The sequence below is a fragment of the Cibotium barometz genome, chromosome 17, assembly GCF_041138505.1.
Source record: "Cibotium barometz isolate CiBa-2024 chromosome 17, ASM4113850v1, whole genome shotgun sequence".
NCBI classification, from domain to species: Eukaryota; Viridiplantae; Streptophyta; class Polypodiopsida; order Cyatheales; family Cibotiaceae; genus Cibotium; species Cibotium barometz.
The window spans coordinates 58,491,297-58,513,000 of NC_141062.1; the positions used below are offsets into that span (position 1 = coordinate 58,491,297).

Sequence of the window (21,704 nt, forward strand, 5' to 3'; positions counted from 1 at the left end):
GAAGGCCAAAATACTCCGCTCGCTGCATAATGGGATCGCCCCGAAGATTGGGAATAGATATCATGTGAGGCATAGAGTCCGGCGAGGCAATACGAATGCGGAGAGATGGAATCCCCATTGCTCGTGCGGGGGCCGAGGCAGCCGTGGGGGGGGATTCATCACTCTCCTGATGGCGCCACCAATCACTTGGAGAAGAGGAAGGTATTCCTTCCTAAGGCCTGGAAAGCAGACTGTCACGAGAAAGTCTGAAACTCCAGCTAATGGGTCAGATGTTGGGTCAAAGCCATGCTGCCACAATGCAAAGAAGGCCTGGGCCGTACGCAGTGTAATGGGGCCCAGCTGCATGACAAGATCAGACGTTGCTGGTGAGTCCAACTCAACCTAGTAGTAGCCGCGCCCCAAAGGATGAATATCTACGATCTTTGCTGGTGCACCTAGGAGGCTAGCTTGAGGAAGATCTCTAAGTTGGCCACGGGTGGGGCGGCTACCGACAATCTTGCATACCAGAGTGGAGGCCTCTAGGGATGCGACAGTCGTAGCGAGAAGCTGCAGGTCTGCTTCGGAAAAAGAAAGGCAGGTAACGGCGGCCTTAGTCCGGGGAGACGGAGCGGCTGCCATGGAGTCCTCCTAGGGGCAAAGACAAGAAGAGGCCGAAACTTGCGGAGACAATGAAGAAATACCCACAACCTCAGGGCGCTGCGCCGGAGGAACAAGGACGGGCTAGAGATGGCGGAGAAGAGAGGAAAGGGAGGGCCGGAGGATGCAAAAAATAAAAGAAAAGGAAAAAAAAAGAAAAAGAAAAGAAAGAAAAGAGAAAAGAAAAGAACAAGAAGAAGAAGAAGAAAAGAAAAAAGAAAAAGAAAAGAAAAGAAAAGAAAAAAAAGAAAAAAGAAAAAAAGAAAAAAAGAAACAAGAAAGAAAAGAAAAGAAAAGAGAAAGGAAAATAAAAAGAAAAGAAAAGTGGAAAAAAGAAAGAAACCAAAAAAGAAAGGAAAAAGAAAAGAAAAAGAAAAGAAAAAGAAAGAAAGAAAGAAATTAAATTTTTTTAAAAGAAAGAAAAAGGCGGCGAAGGGGAAGGGGGTGGAAAGGCAAGCGAAGGGGGGGGGGGTGGGGGGGGCACACGGAGAGGGGAAGGGAAGGGCAAGCGAAACCAAAACGGCTATAGAGGGGGTGGCGGAAAAGAGAAAAGAAGAGAGAAGGGTGGGGGGTGGGGGCGGGAAACAGGTCGCGCTACTTCAGTTCGCTTCAAGAGAGATATACTGCATTATATACCATGGTGGTTTTACCTCTCCAACATGCTTAGAAGCCGGCTGAATTCTGATTTTCAGAATTGAAAGTCTCTATTCAAGTTAGAAGAAGAAGTAGAAGACAAATTCTAAAGATTGAAGCTGTGGAAGAATCATCTTAAAGTTGCTACAAGTTCTATGCAGGAGAACCATTACGAAGTGCTGGGCATTTTCGTAAGGCTCATTTTCAACCACTAGATGGTTAATCTCATTGAAGTTAATCTACATTTGCAGACATTGGGATTGCTGGGCAATCTTAGTGAAGGGTGCTGGGCACCATATTGCTAGCATGTAGCTGGGCTACATGTGGGCAAATATAGTTTTTGTAAGTTTTTTTTTTCCCCATGAAAAGATCCTTTCATTAGTTATAAAAAAACCCAATGGACTACAAACCCTCTCCTACTCATAAGAAGGCAGAGCAGAGACCAATCAAGGCAGCTAGGGAAACTCTCCCTAGGTGCAGAAAAGTACAAATAAACTGAGAGGCTATATCATACAATAGGAGGGGGGGGAAATCCAAATAGGTGGCCTGTAGTGCCAGCGGGGGGTACCCGCGTGTAGAGTATAGAAAGGGCCGTTGCGCCAAGTGGTGTGGAAAGCCTGGCGTCACAAGATCGCTTGATCTGAATCGCCCTGGATGCGGTCATACTGTCCTTGCAGGGTGTGAATCAACTCCTGCCAGATAGCCTGAACAGTCTCTGCTGGTGGCTCCACTCTCCCCTCAAAAGCCCTGAAACAACGGGCTCTCCAGGTGAACCATATGGTGAGGCTGCTGAGGAGCTCCCATCGTAAATCCCTCTCCTGTGTCCAGCCGGCCGTCGAGAAATCCGGTGAGGGAACAAGGCGAGCCTCGCCCCCAATGAATCTGATGGCATGGCTGGCCTGCTCCGTCTCGTATCCCATAGCTAGCCCTGACGAAGTCGACCAAGCAGCGGCTCCCCACGTATACATTCCCTCTGGAGAGAGGGGGGCCAAAATGCGCAGAATCCTCAGCCAAATCTGTTGCGCTTGTGGACAGTCCCATAGGCAATGTCGCTGTGTCTCCAATGGGCGGCTGCATCGGATGCAGGCCGGCAGAAGGCCACTGTAGACAAGCTAGGTGCCAATGGTCCCCAGGCTAGACGAGGCCGAGAATCCAGCATATGACCCTGCTCTGTGCGTACCGCGGAGCTCCAGATGAGTGGCTGTCTGGCCCGCTCCTCATCACAAGTGGGAGGTCTCTGAGAAAGCCCCGGTCTCAGCAACTCCCAAGCTCGCAGGATGCTCAAGGCAAATCTGTCCTCCCATCCTCTACTGAGGCCGAGAACCCAGCATATGACCCTGCTCTGTGCGTACCGCTCCAGATGAGCGGCTGTCTGGCCCGCTCCTCATCACAAGTGGGAGGTCTCTGAGAAAGCCCCGGTCTCAGTAACTCCCAAGCTCGCAAGATGCTCAAGGCAAATCTGTCCTCCCATCCTCTACTGAGGCCTGTCCTCCTCATCTCTATGAAGATCCACTGTATCTCTGGTGCCCAAGTGCCCCCTGCTGGGGGAGCTCTAGCCTTCAGCCGCTGAAAAAGAAGCTCCTTCCAAGGCTCAGCGCCTGGAAGCAACCCCCGAACAATAAGCTTCCCCAACAAGGCTCTACTCTGATCAGCTGGATCTATAATGCCCAAGCCCCCCTGGGCCACCGGAACAGTAATAACTGCCCAAGCAACCTTTGCTCGGGCCGGCTGACCATCCCGCTCTGACCAAAGAAAGTTCCTGATCAGCCTTTGTACCTGGCTGATGCAAGAGCTCGAGAAAATCCAGCAAGACGTGATATACCACATAGTCGCTAAAAGCACCTGATTTGTCACCACCACCCTCCCAGCCAAGGAAAGCCGAGCTGTACTCCAATATAGAAGCTTCTTCCGAATGCTCAGAAGAAGCGAGGCAATCTGCTGCTCAGGTGACAAATCAAGTACAATCTGGCATCCCAGATACCGCACTGTTGTGCCAGGAGGAATCCATCTAAAACCCGGGTCTGGGCTCCATGCCGAAGCGGGAGCGCTACTGATCCAAAAAGCCACTGTCTTGCGCCAATTGATCAATGCTCCTGAAGCCACACCAAAAACCTGTAGAGACTGCTCTGCCCTTTGTAGATTGGCCTCCTTGCCATGCAAAAACAATCCCGTGTCATAAGCAAACTCAGAATCAAGCAAGTCCTCACCCCGGACTGGAAGCTGGAGTCCTCTCAAGCCAACCTCCTCTGCTGTCAGATACATGCTCATAGCCTCTGCAAAGAAAAGAAAAAGGAACGGAGCGAGAGGGCATCCCTGACGGACTGATCTTGTCAGCTCAAAACTCGCCCCCCCTCCTCCTGCCACCATCAACACCTGGCTACGAGCTCTGGAATATAGAGCCGCCACTCCTCGAATCCAGTCTGGCTCAAAACCCAGGCGAAGCATAGTGCCCTCCAGAAAACCCCAATCGACTCTATCGTATGCCTTCTCAAAATCGAGAAGCATAACGACCAAGTCCTCGCCGAGAAACCTAGCTCGGGCCGTCACCTCCCAGAAGGTGAAGATGTTGTCAAGGATACTGTGCTCCTTGACAAAGCCTGTCTGGGTAGCATGAATCAAATCCCCAAGGAAGGGCTGGATCCTCAAACTCAAGGCCTTGGCTAGGACCTTGTAAACAGTATTGAGGATCGTAATAGGCCTCCACTACCGAATATCATCTGACACTCCATCCCCCTTGGAGATAAGAAAGATCAAGCCCTCTAAAAACTTTGTGGCATCACCCCAGTGTCCAAAACACGCTGAAAACCCTTGCGGAGGCCTGGCCCCAAAAGGTCCCAATAGTGCATAAAAAAGGCAGGCGTCAAACCGTCCTCCCCAGGGCAACTATGACGCGGGAGGGCCCTCAAAGCCTCAACAAGCTCATCCTCTGAAAGGGGCGCACCCAAAGCTGTGCGCATACGATCTGTGACCCTCCTCTGCACATGGGTCCACACAGTCTGTTTGCAAGCATCACGTGCCTCCGTGGTTGGCTCCGCTGAAAGTAGGTCTCTGTGAACTCAGTGGCAATAGCTCTAATCTCCTCGGGCTCAGTGGCTGATGATCCGTCCTGCCTCCTAAGCTGGCGTACTCCTGCTCGAGCATGGCGGGGTCTGGTGATCTCAAAAAACTCCCCAGTCACTCTATCACCAAGCCGAGTCCACTGAGAGGCCTGGCGATGATAGTAAAACTCGTGTCTCTGCTCCTCTGCCTCTCGAACCTCTTGACGTGCCTGGCTCAGCTGGGACGCCACCCACTCACATGTGGGCTACTGCTCTTGAAGGCGCTGGAGCGAAGCAAGGCTACGTCTCAAGCGACGCTCCCGCTCTCGTGTCTCTCCTAGCCATGTCAAGGCTGTACTACAGCAAAAAAGAGCTAAGCTCGATGAGCCCCAGGCACACTGGCCTGCTGCATCCAAGTCAGAGCTCTCGCTATGCTGCCATATTCTCTCAATGTCCTCAAAAAGACTGGGGTCTGTAAGTATCCTCTCTGGGATCCTCAACTGCAAGCTGGTCTCCCGTGTCCTCTCCTCAAGAGTCAAAATAACTAGCGCATGGTCTGAGAAAGAGGTGCCAGCAGCGAGAATGCCAACGGAGCCACCACGCTCCCCGACCCTGTCGCCCACATAGAAGCGATCAATCCGTGATAAATTAGTCCCTCCCTGCCGGCAATCCGATCGAGAAAAACTAAGACTGTCCTGAGAACGGGAGAAAGCCTCATGCTGCCATGCATCAGTGATCCGCAGTGTCATACAAAATCGCTCCCAAGCTACAAGCTCCGTGCCGTGCATTGTAACATGACTGCCTCCCACCCTATCGACCGGGTCCTCAAGCATGTTGAAGTCTCCCCCAACACACCAATGTGCATCTGTAACAAGGGTCCACACAACTCTGCTCTGGCAATTGCATGATTGGGCACATAGACATTGAGCACACCAATGTGCTCATCGGCCTCGGGCAATGCATCTATAACAAGGGTCCACAACTCTGCTCTAGCAATTGCATGATTGGGCGCATAGACATTGAGCACACCAATGTGCTCATCGTGCATCCTCAGAATAACATACTGCGCTCTACCAGGCATAATGACCCTGGCATCCACAATGGCCTACCGCCATGCATCCACAATGACCATACATACTCCTCTCTGTCCTCCCAAGGGACCAAAACCCGCAGACCAAAAATTGTCCCATCTACCAGGCATCACCGAACCATATCTCCGAATCCTGCTCTCACTCAAATGGTGCTCCTGCATCATCAAAATATCAATACTACCCCAACCAGGCATCTCTGAAGCTCTTGCCTCAAGCAACCACGATAACGTACATAGTGTGTGCCGCCAAGGCCCTGTACATTCCATGAGATGATCCTCATGGATGACCTGCTGAGGTGGAGGCTGTCTCAGCCATATGGCGGGCCTTCGTAAGCGGCTTGGATGGAGAGTAATCCCCATCCGAGTGACTACAAATCTGCCCACCCCGTGTGCTGCAAGAGTCTCGGACCAAGCGCCAGTGGGGCTGTGTCCCATAGCGACTGCCTCCCGCTCGGAGAAAGAATCCTCATGTATGCATACATAGCCAGGGTCTTGCGCTAGGTCTGCCACTATGCGAACCACCAAGTATCGATTCCTAGAGGCATCCGCACTCCCGGTATCAAAGAAATGTGCCAACTCCCAGAGTCACCCTACCATGTCTGTAATCTCCAAATCGCTCACATGGTGAGAAAACTCAACTGCCTGTGTCTGCAAAATACTAATAGCAAGATCCAGAGTCCACTCCCGGTCGCTAGTGCCGCAAAGAGGGAAGGAGAAGGCCACCGCTGAATCAAGTGCCTCCTCCCCTCGGGCCGGAAGTATCACCACATGAACTCTGATAGGTGCTGGCTCATGGGGGCCCTCCGCTCCAAATAGGCATGTAAAGGAGTAGTCGAAAGCCTCCTAGCGCTGTCTAGTGTCGAGACTACTCAGCCGACTGTGGATAGAGGATATCCGTGAAGCACGAATTGGCATGGTAGGTCTCCTTTGCGGTACACGAGCAAGGTCGGTGCTCAGTGCCCGCCGGACTGCAGGTGAGCGCCAGGGCACTGCCAATGCCTACCGGGGAACTGAGGCGAGCGGAGGGGGAGGAGGGGGGGGAGAAAGAGGTGGGGAAGGAGACGCTGAAAAAGCGGGAGCGGGAATGGGAGGAGGCGAGGGTGGAAGCGAGGCGAGAGGGGGGGACGGGGGGGGGGGTGGGGGGGCGCTGGCATCTCCTGATCCTCAGTCTGCGCCGGGGTCTTTTCCTGAAGGGGAGGAAAGCTGTTCCTCATCACTGGAACCCAATGATGCTGAGGCTGTGTCTGCTGCTGCGTCGGTCTCGGGGCATGTTGCTGTGGCTGTCTCCCTCTACGGCGCCCCTGTCCAGGCTGCCCAATCAGAGGTCTGTGTGGGCTGAGCAGGTGTCCTGGAGGCTGCCTGCTGAGCCGCATCTGTGGACGGGCCATTGGAGGTCTGCTGCTGCGGTGAAGGTCGGGGTCTCCTGCGAGGGCAGGCTTAAGCCAGGTGGCCGACCTGCCTGCATATAAAACAATGGTTCGGGAGCCCCGAAAACTCCACTCTCTGATCAATCCATCCCCCCCCATCCTAGGTAACTGAATGACCTTCGGAAGGGAGGAGATATCAGGAACCAGAACTCTGACCGAAGGCAGGCCCGCTGCTCTAGCCACCACTGAAGCTGCTGTGGGGCCAGTCTCAAGCACCGAGCCCACCAATGATCCGATCCTGGAGAGAAGCGGAAGGTACTCGCGGCGAAGCCCAGGAAAGCAAACTGTGACATGGAATAGGTGCTCTCCCTGTTCGGCCACTACTGGGCCGAAACCACGCTGCCAATGTCTGAAGAAGACCCGAGCGCCCCTGATGTCAAGGGGACTCATGGCTAGGACCTGGGCCACACGCTCTGGGCTGTCTCAAACTCAATCTGGTAATGGCCGCGGCCCAGTAACTGAACGTCCAGGATCTTGCCCACATCTGCAAGAAGGCGGGCCTGGAGAAGATCCCGGATCTCCCCTCTGCTCGGGCAGGTGCCAACTATATGGCAGATGGTGGAATGTGCCTAGAGGCGTTCCACCTCTGCGGGGCGAGGCTCGCTTCCTCTTCTGGCGAAAGAGAAAGCTTGATGGGGGTATCCTCAGGGGGGGCAGGCAAGGGGGCTGCGAAAGAGTCCCTCTGAGGTGGGGCGGGAGGGGCCTCCATCAGAGTCTTAAGCTGAGTCGAGGGCGAAGCGGGATGGGGGGAAGCGCGGAGCGGGGAGGGAAAGACCGAAAGCGAGGGGGGGAGGAGCGGATGAGAGAGGGGGGGGGGAGGCGAGGGGGAGCAGAGAGGGAGCGGGAGCGGAAGGGCGAGAGGGGGGGCGCGAAGGGCGCGAAAGGGGGGGGGGGGGCGGGGAAAGGGCGAGGGCAGGCGGGCGCAAAGGGGGGGCGGGAGCAGGCGGGCGCGAAAGGGGGGCAAGCGGGCATACGGGCGCGAAGGGGCAGGCGGGCACGAAAGGGGCAGGCGGACGCGAGAGGGGGGACAGGCGGGCAGGGGGCGGGACGCGGGACGCGGATGGGGGCGAAAGGGGGGGCAGACAGGTGCGGAAGGGGGTGGGGGGGCAGACGGGTGCGAAAGGGGGGGCAGGCAGGCGCGAAAGGGGGGGGGGGGCAAACGGGTGCGAAAGGGGAGCGGGCACGGCAGGGGGGGGGGGGGGGGGACGACGGCGCGAGTAGGCGGGACGAAGGCGCGAGCAGGGGGGAGGCGAGAGCTTCAGCGAGTGTGAGCTTTCTAGTTTTTGTAAGTTGTTTTCATGTTCGATCATTTTGGAAGAAACGGTGGTGTATGGCTGGGCCAAGCCACCCGTTTTATGTACTTGTAAAATTCTTACTCCCTTGAAGGCAATACATATCCTTCAAGGAGGGGGGGGGGGGGGGGGGGGGGGGCGTGCACATGGAGAGGGGAAAGGAAGGGCAAGCGAAACTAAAACGGCTACAGAGGGGGTGGCAGAAAAGAGAAAAGAAGAGAGAAGGGTGGGGGGTGGGGGCGGGAAACAGGTCGCGCTACTTTAGTTCGTTTCAAGAGAGATATACTGCATTATATACCATAGTGTTTTTACCTCTCCAACACGCTTAGAATCCGGCTGAATTCTGATTTTCAGAATTGAAAGTCTCCATTCAAGTTAGACGAAGAAGTAGAAGACGAATTCTAAAGATTGAAGCTCTGGAAGAATCATCTTGTCTCAAGTTGCTACAAGTTCTATGCAGGAGAACAAACCATTACGAAGTGCTGGGCATTTTCGTAAGGCTCATTTTCAACCACTAGATGGTTAATCTCATTGAAGTTAATCTACATTTGCAGAAATTGGGATTGCTGGGCAATCTTAGTGAAGGGTGCTGGGCACCATATTGCTAGCTTGTAGCTGGGCTACATGTGGGCAAATATAGTTTTTGTAAGTTGTTTTCATGTTCGATCATTTTGGAAGAAACGGTGGTGTATGGCTGGGCCAAGCCACCCGTTTTATGTACTTGTAAAATTCTTACTCCCTTAAAGGCAATACATATCCTTCAAGGGGAGGGGGGGGACCAGCCCATCTTCTAGCCCCTAATGCAGTATCATTTCTTTTCAGTTCTTCCACATTGTATAATCAATTGTTATGGCTATGTATGTGGGATATGGCAGTGATCAAAGGATGATAAATCTTATGATTTCAGTACTTAATTCTGTATAACCACGCACCCATTTGTGACATCTCACACATGCATTGTGGATGGTTTTGTTGTGGTCCAGAAAGGACGTGACTATTCCCACTATGGCGAACTTCACAAAGAGAGAGAACAAAGAAATCTAGAACAAGGAGCACCAGGCAATCCTTCCGGGACAGTAGACACGAGTGTCCACGAGATGTTCCAAACTATGATGCAAGCACTCGCAACCCAAAACACCAAGTTGGAAGAGCATAAGGCATAGATCTTGGCCCTGGAAGAAAGAACCTGTACTCCAGTCCCTTTCTCAAGAACTGACAGCAGATACTCTTCTGGGTAACACTCCTAAAGGGTTACTACCGTAGCCGAATTTACCACTCGAGTTGCAAATGTGAGCATTGGAGATTCGATTGATGAAAGACCATGAGGCAGCATCCCGTGCTACCACACAAGGCAATGCCAGACGACACACAAGAAAAGGCACTTCCTCTATGGCCTTGACACACAAATCTAGTGGGAGGTGTGTATGTTTCAACCACCACCTTCGAGGATACACTCTCGCTTGTGCAGAGTGCTGAGATGAAGTACAATGGAGGAAGGCCCAAGACTTCCTAGCCTTCCACTCCCAAGGCACCCGCCTCGAGAAAAAAGGCCAGAATAAGACGGAATCCTCCCTAGGACAGAGTACGGGAGCCTCTAGCTCCAAGAACTTGACTAATGTGCCCAAGCTTACTCCATATCAAAAAGCTCAGGCAGGTAAGACCGGTGGTAAGCTCAGCCTAGAAGAAACAACTCAGTTCAAGAACGAGGGTAGGTGTTTCTTTTGTCATACAAAAGGACACACTTCTAAGGATTGTCCAATAAAGACTACAACTCCTTAGACTACCACCATAGCCTCCACGGCTTCCGTGGTGAGCCCCGCTCCCACACAAACCCCAACAATCATCTCTAGTTCTTCGGACCGTGGTTCTTCGGTTGGTGCAATCATTAGCCGGAAGCTCGAAGATAAGCAGAAGGGCGACCAAGACCAAGAGTGTGAGAGCAATGAATTGCTCAAGACATTTGGCTACATAGGTGGCTAGAGAGTCGTCGTTTTGTTTGACATTGGTAGCACGGAGGATGTGGTCACGTAATAGGCCGCTCGGCGAGCCAGGTTCTTGTTGACTTTGGTAGACAAGAAGGTAGAGGGATTTAGCACACGCATGACGAGGAGCATCAAGTTTCAAGCTCAAGGTAATAAACTAGTGACGTGCTGAAATTTTATGGCCACAATCAACAAGGTAAGTGGGAATCTTATTTGACTTTAGTTCAAGCAGTCTTGAATGATTTGTTTTCTTCAGCTATTGGGCAGGACTCCTTACGTAGTAGCTTTTGGAAGACCATTCCAGCCACTATTGACAAGAACGTGATCTTCAGTCCTTGAAGCGACCACATTGACAGAGTCTTACCACGAAATCTTGGAATCAATCAAAGACAATCTGGCTAAATCACAGGAAGCCTACACTCGACAGGTCATTAAAGATAGAAGGGATGTGAAATTCTCGGAAGGAGATTGGATATATTTTTGGATAATGAAGCAACGGCTGAAACATGTGGGCAAGCAATGCCCAAAGTTCTTTTAGAAGCTTCGGATCATTTCTTATCCAGAGAAAGATCAACGAGGTGTCGATAAAGTTGAAGTTACCTCCGAGCACGACCATGCACGATGTGTTTCGTGTGAGTTGTCTTCAGAGATTAAACACGAAGCGGCACCAGACATTATTGATGAAACTAACGTGATGGTTCCCTAGCAGATCCTTCTTCACCGGTTCTAGCCGAAGACATAGACAATTCCTCACAAAGTTTCAAGACTGAGGGACACATGAAGCGGTTTGTCTTGACAAAGAATATTTCAACGACTATCTGACTTTATTGACAGACTATCTCCAGGCTATGCAGCTTCCGTCAAGTTAAGCAGAAGGGGATGTCACATGCAAACCATACTTGGATGCCAAGTGGACATATCTGTATAGCATGTGCAGGACCTAGAGTGGAAACTGGCCCCTTGTGAGCCCTAGTCCAGGACGAGTAAGCCAGGGTTCCACTCTAAGCGTCCAAGGTCAGGTGTACGAGTCTCGTACACGGTCTTGGTCACGTCTACAAGTCCTGCACATGAAAGTGCCAGTCCGCACTGTGAGTCACCCTCTGAAATGATGACAAGTGTTCCGAGTGTTTGGTTTGTAGCTAGATACTAGGCATCTGTGTAGTTGCATGTAGAAGAAAGGGGCAGCCCTTTGGGCTACCCCAGAAAAGGGTTTGTAACCCTTGCCTATCAAGGGAGTATCCCTTGTGGGCCACCTTAGGGGCCAAGATGCCCACCAACAGCCAAGACTATGGCTGGGCATGCTGTTGGCCAGGCCTAGAGGGGCCTGGGCAGCAAGGCGGCCAGCCCTTGTGGCTTGGCTGGCCATGGGCAGCCAGACCGGTAGGCGGCCAGCCTCAAAGGGCAGGTTGGACAGCATTGCAAGAGGCAGCCAACTTGTAAATGAAAAAGTGCTTATTAAAGGCTGGGAAAATCAGGTCGTGGGAGAAAAATCAACTGGCCGACTGCCTTTTTGTACCCACCGACCAGCATAAAGGCACTATAAAAGCATAGGCTAGGATCTCATTTGGGCATCTTACAATTCACAAAGGGCTGAAGCATTCCAAGGGCCAGGAGAGCCAAAGGGATTTTAAAGCCAAGGTGAAGGTTGAAGGTCAAGAGTCAGATAAGAAGATCTGTAGATTTGGGTTACTTTCCCATCATTCTTATAAAGCAAATACACCATCCATGGGGGAGGCCCTACATAGGGTATTGAACCCAATACTGTTTCCAACTCACTCTTTTTCGTGAAATGGTGTTTTATATTATATGTAAAAAAAATGTACATCAGCCACATGGCTCACACAGAACCTATGTGGGGATTGCACAAGTCTAAATCATGGTGGCAGAAAACTCTTATGCGTGGTTGGCAGTCTAAACTCCCTTACCAAGGTAAGGTTTTCATTTGGAGGATGTTGATGGGAGGGTTACCTACACGGGATCAGCTCAGCCGTCGTAAAATTACATTAGCCTCTTGCTTCTTCTGCATGACATGCACTGAAACAGTTATGCATCTGTTCATGAGTTGTCCAGTGGCCCGTCAGATTTGGTCTTTTGTCTCTCGCGTTTGGCAGGCAGTAGAGAGGTCTACTGTTTCGGCTCATCAATGGATATTTGGGATTTGTCCTCAAGTTATTACTTCGGACAGTCACCTTGTGATATTCCATTTCCTTAGATGGACAGGACTTTGGCATATTTGGACTACACGGAATGGGTTCATCTTTGATTCCTTGTCTGGAATACATGGGCACATTCTACGTATCCGCGGTTTGCTGCTTTGGCAGTTTTCTTCTCTTCTCTCAGCTCAGCTACTAGATGCAGATGTTATTTCGTTACGTTCTACGGCAGCTCGGCTGGCTCATTTTTGATGCTTTTATCTGGGATGCTTATTTGGCTAGGAGGCTTTCTTATCAGTGTACAGGTTTGCATGGTCATGATCCTTTAGAGGATCCTTTGTGGGTTTTTTTTTTTTTTTTTTTTGGGGGGGGGGGGGGGGGGGGGGGGGGCGCATAGGTTTTGTTTCCAGCTCACTCTCTATCTCTCTTTCTCTCTTATTCTGCACATATCTATCTTGTGCGTTATCCTCGTTCACGAAAGATTGCTGAATTCTGTCCATTGAAGAATTGATTCTATTCATCAAGCTTTTGCATGTTACACTATAGAACCGCAACTTTTGTCCAATCTTCCTCAGGTTCCCCGGGCTCCCACAGATCTATTGGAAGTTTCTGGCTTCCATAGGGTCAGCCTTTGGACAAGTTCAGGACGTACCCACCCTTCCAAGGACACCTTACGTGGCTACAGCAGCTATCACGGCCAGTGTTGATGGGGTACCATGAGTCATGATACTCGTTAGCGATCCTGGTTTTACTGATGATCATGTGATGCTGCTAGGAACAGATGGCTCTTTATTCAGACAGCGGATGGAGATTGCCGGTAGACCGACAACAAGGCCACATTGCTATATTATCCCAGAGTCGGGGGCCACCCTAGGATACGGCACAAACGTCCCACCCCAGGTGACAACCCATGGCCCCTCCAGCCCCAGTTGCCCTCAAACCTAAGCTTGTTGGAGTTCATAGACGGGTTGACAAACATGCACCCAATCCTGATACACCTGATGATCACTTGAGATCCCATTTTAGTGGGCGAAATGCGGATGTTGATGCATCACCTTTGCAACAGGATGTGTTACATAGGGCAGTGCAAATCTCTGAGAGACGCCAAACTAGATCTGGCGCCATGTTTTCAGCTTATTTACCATGAGAATTGGTGGCAAGGCCTTGGTGGCTCGACGTCGGAAGCAAGTCGTCAAGAACAAGCTTCACCCTGCAATTACGGATGGTCCCATGGATATTTTGCTCATGCACGAGCATATGCTCTGTTGGAATATCTTGAGATCGAGTTTACACATGGCTCATATGTAACATCTATTTAGTCTGGAAAAAGCAGATCTCACGCTCGAGTTCCCCCCATTGCACACCTGTTGACTGAGCCATCACCCCCTCCTCTCTGTTCTTCCCTCGCCATCACCATCACTTCCGCGTCTGCCTCCCCCTCCCTCTTCTCCCACTTCCTCTTTCCATCGCACTGGTACCTACCTATGCCAGTCTCAGTCCCGCCTTCCCCCTCCTTAGCCTCAGCCCCAACCACAGCCCCCACCATTGCTCTGGCTCCACCTCTTCCTCTTCGCTGCCAGCCCCCTTCACCCCCGTTCGCAGTCCCCCCAACCTGTGCACCGCCCCCCATCCCCTCCATTGCGCCTCCGTCGGCCTCCACTTCCTCTTCGTTTTTTACCTCACCCCTTGCGCTACCTGTCAGTGCCTCTTGCATTCTTTTCATCTCGCCAACCCTCCCTCTTCCATCGGCCTTTTTCCTGAGCACTGGTGCTTCACTTCCGGGTCCTTCTTCATTGGCAAGAGTAGGTGCCTTTGGTCTCGCCTTCCAGGAGCACTCCATGGTAGCCGCTCCATAATCCCTTGCCTATTTTCAGAGGCATACCTCCAGCTCTTAGCTTCAATAGTATCCTCCCTCGTGGCCTCCTCAAGATCGTAGTAGGCAGCCCTTATCGAGACAAGCCCGGAATAATCACCGCATTCATTTTCTTAGTTTGGCTACTCTCAGGTGGAGTTTGATTCACCCGCAGCAGCTGATCGTGTGATGCAGCAGTCTCGTCACAATACGCAACTCACGCATTCTTCGCAAGATGGCACCATGGCTTTGCCCCATGATGAGCATACCTTTCTTCAGCTACACCACCTAAATTGAGTTTTGACATCACCTGGTGCTAGCATCACAGCATGGCAGATCTGGAAGACCAGATGCTTAGATGCCTTCAAGGGTTTTCATGTTTACAACAGTATTTGTAGTATATGGAGTGACATCATTCATACTCCTTTGGCCACCTCGGGCCATATACAGGGATTGTCTTAGAGCTGCGCAAACAAATCGCAGAAGATTTATGAGAGAGTGAAACCATGGTACTTTCTTCTCCTCCACTCCTACAGGGCTTTTATGGCAGCATAGTGCCCCCGATTTGTTCAGATCTCCCTACCTTTTGGTCTGAGATCTCCCTTTGTATGATTTTACATTACTTCTATTTTTTTTTTTAAAGCTCAAGCTTCTAAGGGAAAAATGTCCTTCTAGTTTTTCAAGGTGCAAAGAGCACGGAGAAGTTACTAATAGTTTATACTCTGCTGCTGATACCTGCCCCCCGGGAAAAAACAATCCTCCATAAGTATAATGGCACCAAAATATGTCCCCTACAGTTTTAAATGTGAGGTGAGAGTGTAGCCTAATGTGACAGGTCAGAGGGTGGCCTTTTGGGTCACCATCACAAACCTCCTCTCCCAGACAGCAACAAACACTTCTTATCAGCACAGGAACCTAACCATAGTAGGGAATGTGTGAGATACTTGCAGGACTCACAAGGAGAGATTCAGACTGAGGCAGATAAGATGAGAAGTATTGTATCAGATTTATCGAGTTTTGCTTTACGGAGAGACCCTCTCTTCACAAAACGATGTTGCACAGCAAAAAGTCTTCAAACGGAAAATGCCCAAGGGATGATGGTCTCTCCCCATCCTTTTTTATACAGTTACGAGACCATATTGGGGATGAGATCACTGTTGCTTTAGAGGCGATATGCTGTACAGGTACGATGCCCCCCTTTCTTGTGGATGGTCTTATCCAAAAGGTAGGGATAAGACTAGTATCAAGTAGTGGAGGCCCATCACTTTACTTGGATTTGCATATAAAATCTTAGCTAAGGCATTGAGTATGAGGTTCATCCTGTTCTTCAAAGGGTTATTCATGACACACAAAATGGGTTTCTCCAAGAACGGAGTATATTTGATAATGCCTTCTCATTTTGGGAAGCTCTAGAGTGGACTAAATATAGCCAGCAACCCCTTACCAGCCTCCTGCTGGACTTTGAAAAAGCATATGACAGAGTGGATTGGGATATATGGGGTTCTCCCAGGACAAGATCAGAGGGGTCTCATGCGTGTATAGGGAGGCCCATAGCATAGTTTAGGCATGCGGGGGACGTGGTGAGTATTTTCAGATTTCCCACTGGGTGCGGCAGGGATGCCCCTTAGCTCCCTTAATATACCTCATAGTAGCGGGGGCTATGAGCTGTTTCATTCGGGCTACCCCAAGAGTCTCAGGTCTTAGTTTGCCTCTACGTATAGAGAAACAGTTATTTGACTCCAAGCTAGCACATAATACCGCCATGTTTTTGGAGGCCTCACATGCATGTCTTTGTGCCTTCTGCAGACAGCCTTGGAGATGTTTTGTTCGGCAGCAGGAGCCACCATTAATTGGCACAAGTCTCTATCAGTGATTCTCCACAAGCCGATTGGATTTTGGATGTGGGTTTCACTTGGATTGAGAGAGGATGCACTGCCAGATACCTTGGCTGCAACAGCACAACAGTTTGCGCCAGCTGCTCATGAGCATTAGAAGAAAACTTCAGCATTGGAGAAGAAAGAAGCTTGATTTGGCATCTAGAGCCTTCATGGTTAACCAAGTGCTACTGGCCACTGCTTGGTTTACCACATCTTGTTGGGTTCTTCATTGGTGATGCATTGGCTAGTTACGTCGCCTTGTCAGAAATTTTCTTTGGTGTCAAGATTAGATGGCATAGTACACACCATGGCTAGAGTCGCTTGACCTTGGGTTGCATAGGGAGCGTTCAATCAGGACTTGATCTTGGATGAGTATGGTAGACCTCTTGGGGCAGCTACACATATTCAATGGGCTGGCTAAAACACTCTCTTCCCCACAATGTTGGATTGGAAGAGGCTCAAAAGCCTCATAGAGGATCAAGGAGGGGCGCTTACACAGCATTTGAGGGGCACTAGTCAGAGCATTGTGCAGATTGATGCTGCCATACCCAACCACCGGATCACAGGAACCTTCTTGGCAGGGCTACATCACTCATGGTTTGGAGTTTTCTCTGGGACAGGTGTACCTCTACAGGTTATGGCCTCCCCACTCCACGGGAAGATGATGCACCAGTCTTTTTTTCTATACAGGATGGATGGTATTGGAGAGATGTGATGTGCAAGATATCACCAAGGGCCTAGTGGTGCGTCCTGTGAGAGTTGTTGGCAGAGCAAGGGCAGAGCAATGAAGTACACTTTTATATTGATCCCGCCCCAAGGATGATCACAGATGCTTGGAGCTTTTTGTTGTTCAATCGATGCTCTATCGTGTATTTGCATTGGGAAACCACTGAGTGGGATGCTACCAACCCAATGAAAAGCATGCCTTTCTTAAGTTATATTGTGCGGAATGCCAGGCTTCTTATCCTAGGACACATTCAAAGAGTCCCTACTCTTAGACCTCATTAGGAGGCTTACAGTATCACACCTCAAATTCAGGACTTTTTGGAGGGGGTTGTGGCCTTCTTACAAGAGGACACAAATATCCTCCTTTATTTGACTTTCTCTACTTGGTGGGCTTCCCACCAAATAGTGGAGATTGGTTGTCAGTGTCAGCCCACAACATGCTCAAGATGTGCAGCAGCTTCAGAGACGGTCTACCATTGCTTATGGGAGTGCAGGGAACCACAGAGGATTTGTATTGCGAAAGCTCATCTCCTTCGAAAGATGAGGAAGGATGCCTAATTTCTTTTGGTTCTATCATTTGGCTGACACAGTCGGACAGACAGCTCACGTATGAGGGGAACGTCACGGATCTGGTCATTATGATCAATCAGGGAGTTGCTCCACAGTGCCGTCTTCAAGACATGCCGAAGTCAAGATACGTCCCTCGACCACAAAGCTTGGACAGTGCATGGGAGATTATTGCTAGTACTGCAACCTGGCACATTTGGAAGGCTAGATGCATCGAGGCCATTGAGGGCACTTTGGGTTATGAGTCACACAGCATTTGCAAGATTTGGAGTGATATCATCCACACCCTCATGGTCACTTGGACCAATATCCAAGGATCTCCGAGAGCTATGGAAAGAAAGCATGGCCAATTTATAAGAGAGTGGGATTATAACATAAGGTACCAGATTGATTGAGATTTTCCCCTTGTTTGGTTTGAAATCTCCATCTTGTATATTTTTTCATACAATCTCTTTTTTGGGGAAAAAAAAAAGTTCCCAACTCAATTTCTCATGCTCAAGTTTTCGGGTTTTTTTAATAGGACCTCAACTATGGATTTGAAGATTAGCTTTATCAATTGTTTTTGTTATTCTTTTTTTGCTTCACTCTATGGGAACAAAAATCACATAAGTTGTGTTTAGCTTCTAATGGTGATTGATCTACCGGGAAAAAGATCCTTCTATTAGTTAACAAAAAAAAACAGCCACAAAGGGCTAAGTACAACCACAAAGGTCTAGATACAAACTCGCCTCCATGTACGGGGCAAGGATCAAAGAATCAAGGGGTGGAGAAAGATGCACTTCTCCTCGGGCTGGCTGCTCTATGAGCAGAAGGCTATCTCATACAAGGAGAGGGAGAGGGAATAACCACACAAGTGGTTTGTAGTGCCAAGTGGTCTCACCACCTCTATCTCTGAGAAAAGGGTCAGGCCGCTAGAGCCTCAAGAAAGCTTCCTGCCACTTCCGCATGCATTCAGAGCCACCCTGCAACTTCCCCAACTAGCTGCAGAGGGTATGAATGATGTCAAGCCAAATGCTCACGATGGACTCCGTAAGCGGAGTGTGCATGCCATTGATGGCTTCACTGCATCCAGCTCTCCAGGTGTGCCAGGCAGCAATGCTGCTACAAGTCTCCCATCTCTAGCACGAACCTAGAGTCCAATCATCAGTAGATGGGGCTGGGACTGGTACTGCCGTAATGCGAAGGTGAGAGACCTAAATGGATAGCCCTCCACCTTCCTCCTCATAAGCCATGACAAAATCAGCCTTAGTGGCCCAAGCAACAATGCCTCATAAGATGATACGGGGGTCGAGGTCCTGTCCATCGTGAAAATGCGAAGAATCCGCCGCCAAACCTGTTGAGCCATCGGGCAAATCCCAAATACAATGTCTCTAAGAATCCTGAGGGTGGCCGCACCTTAGACAAGCTACTGGTCAACCGCCTATGGCCAACCACGTGCCAACCACCAAACTCCTGTGTGCCAACAAAGAAAGAGGGTGATCTTTCGAGGCCAAAAATTGTCCTAGAGCATCTTTCGAAAATCTGAGAGAAAACGTTGTGAGAGGCCCTATGACTGCCAATGTGCTGCTGTCGAGGTGCCCTCGACCTTCGGCATCTAGATCTTAAATGCTCACGATGGACTCCGTAAGCGGAGTGTGCATGCCATTGATGGCTTCACTGCATCCAGCTCTCCAGGTGTGCCAGGCAGCAATGCTGCTACAAGTCTCCCATCTCTAGCACGAACCTAGAGTCCAATCATCAGTAGATGGGGCTGGGACTGGTACTGCCGTAATGCGAAGGTGAGAGACCTAAATGGATAGCCCTCCACCTTCCTCCTCATAAGCCATGACAAAATCAGCCTTAGTGGCCCAAGCAACAATGCCTCATAAGATGATACGGGGGTCGAGGTCCTGTCCATCGTGAAAATGCGAAGAATCCGCCGCCAAACCTGTTGAGCCATCGGGCAAATCCCAAATACAATGTCTCTAAGAATCCTGAGGGTGGCCGCACCTTAGACAAGCTACTGGTCAACCGCCTATGGCCAACCACGTGCCAACCACCAAACTCCTGTGTGCCAACAAAGAAAGAGGGTGATCTTTCGAGGCCAAAAATTGTCCTAGAGCATCTTTCGAAAATCTGAGAGAAAACGTTGTGAGAGGCCCTATGACTGCCAATGTGCTGCTGTCGAGGTGCCCTCGACCTTCGGCATCTAGATCTTGCAGCCTAGCCGTGCAATGTACGTGAAGAACGGGGTACCCAGCATCTCCTCCCTATCAGCTAGATCACACCAAGTCCACTCTCACATGTCCCACTGGAGGCGTGCGACGGGCGGACTCTCCCAAATTCATAGACGCCAGAGTCTCTCCCTGGCCAAGGTGCCACCTTGGCCAATGGGGGTCAATGTGCCACTCATGTGCCTCAAATTCGGTCACCCTCACTCTCTGTAAGGTGCATCCACTGAAGTCATCCAAAGGGGGCTCTAATCTCTCTAATTTGCCATGTGGACCAGTCAAAAAAGTGATATTTATGTGGGAGTGGGACCATAGCATCTTCTTTTCCTCTAGTACCACAGGTCTTACATGGCATCATGATACTCCTCAGTGGTTGAAATCACCTTACATATTGGGGTGATTCTATTCTTTTCCGGCTTATAGCTGTGATTGTTGTATGTTTTTCTCATACTTAATAGAAGTCTCTTTCTGGGGGGGGGGGGGGGGGGGAAAAGTGAGCAAAGCACAGCTCTCATCCGCACAATGAATTGCCAAGAGAATATCATACCGAGTAAACACGCCCAGCCCACTGCGGGGGGGTTGGGTCTAGAATAGGTGTCAACCACTCATGAGGAATACCAGAGTCAATGTCGAGGCTAAGTCTGTATCTGCCCCGGATCCCAGCCAGGCCTCTCTCCTGAGCCTCAAGGGGAAGCTGTCTGAATGCAAGCCACTCTCCAAGGGATCTGGCAAGTCCTATGCTCAACACTCCCTAGGATACATGAGGCCGGGCCCCTAGCATGTGACCACTAGGTATCCGATCACGGGGTTCCAGATCAGGGGCTGCCGAAGACACTCCTCCGAGGCAATCGCAACTCACTGCTGGAGGACAAGCCTAAGGTGATCCCAAGCTCGTACTAGTCTGGCAATTAAAGCCATGGGTCCGCATCTCTATGAAGATCCATCTGGTGCTCTGCGGCCAAGGCCCCCCCAAGCTCGGAGTATGGGCTGAAATCCTGGCCAAGAGAAAGTCCTTCCAAGGCTCACCACCAACTTGCCCAGTAGGGCGCAGCTCTGAATGGCAAGGTCAATGATGCCTAGGCCCCCTCTACGTCGCGGCAGTTGAATGATCACTCTGCGGGCCACCTTGGCCCGGGCACGCCGAAGACACTCCTCCGAGGCAATCGCAACTCACTGCTGGAGGACAAGCCTAAGGTGAGTTGCGATTGCCTCCCATAATTGTCGGCCTCGCCACCACCACTCCACCGGCTAAGGAGAGCCGCGCAGAACTCCAATACATAAGCTTCTTCCGATCTCGGAGGAAAGGCTAAAGTCTTCGGCTGATGGCCTTGGTCAAAATCTTGTAGGCAGTCCCTAGGAGGGTGATGGGTCTCCACTGCCGAATCTCCAATCTGTCACCACCCTCCTTAGGAATCAAGTGTATCAAACCCTCTGAGAGTCCCTGTAGCATGGTGCCTAGAGTCATAATCTCATTGAAGACTACTTGAAGGCCACCTTCCATGAGATCCCAATGGCGAAGAAAGAAAGAAACTAGAAGCCTGTCTGCACCCGGGCATTTTCCCTAGGACGAGCCATCAAGGCCTCCGCCAGCTCCTCTGCTGTGAAGGGAGTCAATAAGAAGGTCCGGAAAGCAGGGGGAACCACCTCTCCTGTGCCGCTGGACCCTCTCTCGCACGTCCTTCACTTGCGAGGATAATGGGGCACCTGTTAGGGATCTGAAAAAATCCATGGCAATGGCTCTCACATGGCGGGGGGGGGGGGGGGGGGGGGGGGGGGGGGGGGGGGGGGGGGGGGTTCAAGGACGATAGCTCCATCCTGGCCTCGCAAGCGGCGAATACCATCTCTCCACCTGTGAGGGCCTGCAATCTCAACGAAATCCCCAATGACTCTATCTCCGGCTTGGGTCCAAAAGGAAGCTCTAGCATGGTATTTGTACTCCACCCTTCTCTCCTCTATGGATAGGATCTCTATATGGGCGGCAGCAAGCTGACTCTCAATCCACGGGCTATTGGGGGGAACCCTCCTAAAGGTGCTGGAGAGAAGCAAGAGAATCCCGCCAATCTGCTATGTGCTACCTCTTGTAAAAAGTTGGTGATCTCACCGAGGCCTGCATCCAAGGTGCGTGCAGCAGATCCTTAGATAAAATCCAATCCTTCCTATATCGGCTCTATCCTGTTGCAGATGTCAAGAGTCCTATATGAGGCTGTCTAGAATCCTAGTG

General features: G+C 50.8%; 1 protein-coding gene across 16 annotated transcripts in view; it reads right to left on the reverse strand.

Moving 5' to 3' along the window:
- LOC147630229 (uncharacterized) overlaps window positions 1-21,704 on the reverse strand; it is a 215,250-nt gene that overhangs the window by 38,843 nt on the left and 154,703 nt on the right. The gene's annotated exons all lie outside the window — the stretch shown is intronic.